The following is a 6,027-nucleotide window of genomic DNA, read 5'->3' as shown; positions in this document are numbered from 1 at the left end:
AGAAAGCCCGGGATGGGTCTGTTCATGAGGATGATGCTGCATGCTGGGAATTACCCTTGTAAAGCTAATGAAATGGAAAATCCCCAATTCACCTCCAAGGCTTTGGGGGGAAGTCAGCGCTAGGTTGCTTTGCTTTCCTCATCCCTTGAGCTCCCTCTCTTCGCCTGGTACTTCACCTGTCCCTTGTGTCTAACATTTATTTAACCCTTTTACCAAGAGATGAGCTGGCATGTGAAAGGCCAGGGACACCAGCCTGAAGGCTGGGAGGGTTTTATTGCTGTTCGTGTTTGAATTAGAAATGCACAGGGCTGAGTGCACTGCAAATGTACTCCTCCAACAGATGTGATGCAGGAGCAGCACAATGAAAGAGGAAGAAACTGGCCTGGCTCCCTCCAACCCCTTTCCCTCTAACTGGACATAGAGCAGCCGCTCAGCTTGGTAGAGACTGTGCTGCTCAGAGAAAAACAACCTTCCAAAAGGTTGTGGGCTTCTTTTACTCTTCCACCCCAACACGAGGCAGAGATGAGCTGTCCTGCTCCTGGCACCAGTTCTGCAGCCCTTGGAGAAGGGGTAGATTTGGGACACATGGAGAGAGCCCAGTATCTGCCTAGCTGAGACAGGATGTCACTAGCTGAGTTACCCCCTCCCAACTCAGAGAGAAATTAATGAGTGCCTTCCTTCAGCCTTGATTCACCTCCAGACCCAGCCTACTCTTATGGGAAAATTTAATTACCTAGGTTTTTTTGACACTTCATACACTTTCTGTGAATCTTTTCCAGGCTTCTCACCTGGATTTTTTTTGTTTTTAATCTGTTTGGCTATGACTGCTTCTGATGGGAGGGTTCCTTGGCTGGGCACCCATTTGCAATGAATTTCCCCTGATTCCCTTAGGGAAGAGGCTGTGCATGTCCCTACCTGCTGGAAGAATGTGGGATGGCTCCAATTGTGGCTGCCAGGGATTTTTTAATACACTGACTTCCTTGCATCTGACTCTTGGGTCCACTTCCCTCCAGCATATGTGGCAGGAGCTTTCTGGCTTGGAAACCGCTGTCCAACAGATCATCCTGAACACATCACTGGAAAGTCTGGCTTTGACTTGCTTCATGTGGTCTCACATGGGTCAGCAGAGTGGTGAAACAGCTGGAGAACCTGTTTGAAGGAACCCTGCATGTTTTTCTGAGATTAGATGAAGAGATTACTCAGTTTCTAAGTGTGGATGTAGGGAGGAGGTTGGCAGCAGTTCTGCAGGACAGCACTGAATGAGAAAGGGCCTGGCCATGACAAATTCAAGCTGTACTGGCAACAGGGAAATAATATGTAAGGCAAGTGTCTTGCAAAGCTTGAGGCTGGGTACTCAGCGGGACTCAAGAAATAGCCAAACATTCAACCAGCCCACATGAAACAAGATTGGATCCGTTTTGAATGCCAAGTTTCTATTTGGTGACAAACACTGTTACAGGTATTAGCACAGGGCCTGCACAGCATGGGATGTTAACCTGATCAAAACTCTTTCCCTTGAGTTTGGGCACTTGAGACTGTTTCTGGTGTTGGTCCTGGCACCTTGCAGCAGCATTCCCAGAAGACTAGAGGCTAACAATAATTTTGTAGCTTTTTCAGCTGTATTATTTTAAGATTGGGTGGGTGGCTTCTTGCTCTCATGTAAACAGAAATTCTTATCTCCAGGTTTTCCTGATACTTTCCCCTATGATAGCTCATGCTTCTCCAGCCTGAACAGTCCTAGGTTTTGGGTCCTAGGCTCAATGCTTGAACTGGAGAACTGGAGAAAAGCATTAGGGTTTCTGCTGCCCTCAAGGCAGCCTGGCAGCCCCTTTCCCTCTGACCAGGTTCCTAGTGGACGAAAGAAAGATTGCAAGAGAGCTCTCTGCCAGTGCCTGCTATCTTTGTGGAGAACAGATTCCCAGGAGCTGGACATAGCTGCTGACTGGTGCATTTGTAGTGCAGGTGAGTTTGGTGGGGAGGTTGTGTTTCCTACACAAGATGAGGCTGAGACCCAAGACAAGCACTGGGCAGGCTAGAAGCCTGCTAGAAGCCCTCTTGCCCAGTGGTCTGGTGACCCAGCCTACCTGCTTCACAGCACTCCTCAAAGCTGGGGGCTATCCCAGGAGTAAAAGCCAACCTAGTTCTCCAGAGGTGTGTTATATGTGATTGCTTTGCCAATAGCACTTCTCACCCTGCACGCTCACATGTGCAGGGACATGTCCCACCAGCCACACAAGTTACCCTAGGACAGGCTCAGTTCTGCTTTGGCTTCTTAGCAAGCAGCAGCAAAAGAGAGAGGCCATAGGAGAGGGAAAGGATGCTGTTGCGAGAAGTCCAGAGCAGGGGAAAATGGGGCTTGAAACTCCTGCCAAGGTGTTTATGCTGGGGCTTAGTCTGGGTCCTGCACCTCCACTGTCCTGTAGTCTGCCTCCTGGCCTCTTATGGGCCTGAGTGATCACTAGGGCCACTGTGGCTGCAAGCAGCAATATGGGCAGGATTGGGGCAGATGTTGCTGGCCCTGTCTGGCCCCCATCCTAGTCACAACAGAGACTGTCCCCACTTCCTGCCCTGCTCCCCTTGCCTATGTGTTCATTCTGGTACACCCCTAAGCCCATCTTTCACAACCCAGTGTCTGGCTTGGCTGTTTTGTCCTTAATGATCTTGATCTGCCCCCCCAGAGAGGGGGAACTGGGGCCAACTCACATCTAAACTGTACAAATGTCCCTATCTGAGTCAGCAGGGACTTGCTACCATGTGTCCCTCTGCACCTCTGGCCAGGAGAGCCCCCAGGAAGCACCACAGACATGAATTGCCCTTGGTGTAGCAGCAGGAGTGACGACCGTGTGTCAGACAGTCAGAGAGAGGTGTCCTGAAGCACAGAGGTGGTGGAAGAGAGCAGCAAAAGGGAAGGCCACCAGTCGGTATGGGGCTGCAGGGAGAAAGACAAGCAGGTCTGTGGTGCACATCGAGCACCTTCCTCAACTGCCTCCAATGCCCAGAGAAAGGACTGAGCCAAGGGCTGCTCTGGCTCCTCCTTATATGTGGCAGGACCTCAGAAAAAACATAGCTGAACCAAGGAAACAGAGGTATCTGCGGGAAGAAGGATATGTTTTTTGTATCTGTCAGTGTTGACTCCTTTAAGAACCTCTGTCCCAAGGTTTGTGTGTAGGTGGAAAAAGCTGGGGTTGGTTATTTGCTCTGTCAGCCACCTGGGCCATTATCACATACTTTGAAGACATCAAGAGCAAGATAAGATCCCCTTTGAGCTGCCACATATGGCATGTTGGGATGCAACTCTGAGCAAAATTCCCACGTACTCCTGGAGGCTTGGTCCTTCCTCTTTGCTTCCTCTCCATTCATACCTTCACAGAAAGCAGTAGCTTTTTTCCAGCTCTGGCCTCATGTGTTATAGGGTAGTGGTGGGAACATGCCAGCATTTAAACCCCCGGTCACAGGAAAGTGAAGATGGGTTCTGCCACTTCTCAGTGACAGGGGAAGGTGAGCCCATCAGCCCCACCACTCAAACCAAGCTCCAGAGCCTTTTTATTTGAGATAAAGGAATAGCTCTAGTCTCTCCAACCCATCATTCTTCAAGTAAATAAATAATTTTTAAAAAAAGACCCATAGAAATACTTATGGTGGTAGAAATTAGTCATTGTGGTTAAATTGTTCAAATTGCACGTTCATTCAAAAATGTGCCATATGAGAAAGTAAAAGGTCCTCTTTTGAGCCAGACTTGGAAAGTGATTTCAGTAGTCATCTCTAGGGTGATATGAAGCACATTCTTGTTGCTCCCATAATACCACCAGCAGTATTTCATGCTAAACAGACCAAAAATCTCACGAAAATCAGTCTACGTGATTTGGATCTTCTCAGTGAGATACAGCTATGAAAAAACAGACAAATTCAAATGGAAAAAGAATGGATTTTTTAAAATCTCAGTTGATACCTGTTTTATTTTAAGCATAAAAACAGTGTGAATACAAAGAGGAATACCTGGTATTTCCTTCTGGAACTAAAAACATTGGAGGGGGAGAAAACATAAAGTTTTCTCCTTCCTTTGATGACTGCTTCAAAAGATTTAGTGTTTTTCATTTAAAAGAGCAAAATTAATGCTTAAAGTTAGAGAAGTAACCGCTTATTAAAGAGATTTTGATTTTAAAGGTATATCAAGTCTGACTTATACGAGTGCTTCCACTCTTAACTGAGCTTTTCAAGCTGTCATGATGTTGGAAAGCTTGCCACATAGTTGGATGAATTATTTCGTTATAAGAAGGTAGAACATCAAAACTCCATGGAAAAAATTATTAGAGCAAATCCTGCATAGAAACCAGTTTTATTTTGCTGTATTTGTGCAGGGTATATTTTAAGAGCAGGTGATAACACTGGAGAGAAGCTTTTTCCATGTCAATTTTGGCATGCATGGCATGCAGCAACAGCCTGGTTTCACTCTGCCAAATCCATGGAGTCTGGTATTGACTTTGCTGAGTAAATATTTTTTAAGGCCTTTGCAGTGCCTGCTTAAGCAATTCCCTGCTATGGTTCTGCAGAAATGCCCTTGCTTTTCAAGAAGCAGAAACAAATTTCCACAGTAGCACTGCAAATATTAACACACTGCTCATGCCTCTCACTTTATACCATCAAATGCTGGACACTGGAAGCATATGAGCCATAGTGAAGCAAAGCATGCTTTGTGTCAGCATTATTTGCTTGATTTCCATGTGCTAAACAAGCAACAGCCAGTTCCTGGCAAAGGAATTAATTGTTTGACAATACAGCGGGTGAGACGAGCAGGCTGACCACTGTCACAGCAAACTCTGGGCATAAAATTTGAGCAGATACCACTCAGATACAAGCTTTGGGCTACTACTCTGGTGGCATATAGAACTGTTCTGGAAACATTTCTGGTTGCGCCTTTGCCTTTTCTTCAGGTCAAAAGCACATAAATGGGAAGGGAGGCTATTAAATCAGGTTGAGGAGGTCTGAACTGAGCTCCTGTCCCTGACTTTTTCTGTGACCTTAGGAAAGCCGCTTAACTCTCACTCACAAAGCAGAAATGATAGTTTGTGTCTCCCTGTGGTGTTACAAGGCAGAATCAACCACAAACCTCGTAACTTTTACATTTGGCTGTGATATGCAGGACATGAAAGTACCTAAATGAGAAAGGAATTAAGTAATAAATGCAATGATTTATTAAAACACAGGGTGGAGAAGTGAGTGCTGGAAGTTGCTAGGCCAGGAATGCCCCAAATGCCCTTGAAATACCCCAATTCCTCTCCAGTGCACAGGAAGTAGTGCTCTTCTCACTGGGGCAGGCAGCATTGAGAGTTGGAGCTCGCCAGTCCATGGAGGGCCCTCAAAGTGCCTTTCTGCTGAATTCCAGAAAAAGAGCAGCTGAGTTACTCAAGGCACATGAGCAAGAGCTATCTTGGAGAGGGAGCAATGAAAAAGGATCAGGAAGTCCATTCGCTGCACTTCTTTTCCTCCTCAGCTACAATTTCTGGGTGCATCTGAGAGCAGAGACTGTTCAGCCTGGAGAAGAGAAGGCTCAGGCAGGGGGAGATTATAGGTGTACTGGTAAGTACTGACGGGGAGGAATGAAGGACAAAAGGTGATGAACACAAGCTGAAATGCATGAAATCCCATCCAAACCCAAGAAAATACTTGTGTATGTGTGTACATGTAGTGTGTGCGTATTGTGTGTATGTGCTTGTGTATGTGTGCTAGATGTAGGAGCAGAGGTGTGAGTGTTGTATGTTTTGTGTTGCGAGTGTGGTTGTACGTTGTGTGCACAGTGCATGTTTCACGTGTATTGTGTGTGTTCAGTGTGTGGGGTGATAATCCAGAGCTGTGTATGGCCCCAGCTAGGACTCAGTCCCATAGGGGTGCCAAGGGGGCCCAGAAGCAGCTTCAGCCACAGACGGGGTCAGAGGCACGTGGGAGAGGGGATTGTGGGGCACCTGATGGTTTATGGGACAGATATGGGGGAAGTTGGGGGTACCCAGGGGGTTATGAGGCACATGGGAG

This window comes from Manacus candei, unplaced genomic scaffold (genome assembly GCF_025592945.1).
Source record: "Manacus candei isolate 608988 ecotype Guabito, Panama unplaced genomic scaffold, ASM2559294v1 h1tg000028l, whole genome shotgun sequence".
Classification (NCBI taxonomy): domain Eukaryota; kingdom Metazoa; phylum Chordata; class Aves; order Passeriformes; family Pipridae; genus Manacus; species Manacus candei.
The sequence above is the reverse complement of the archived record's forward strand: the minus strand, read 5'-3'. Positions refer to the sequence as shown.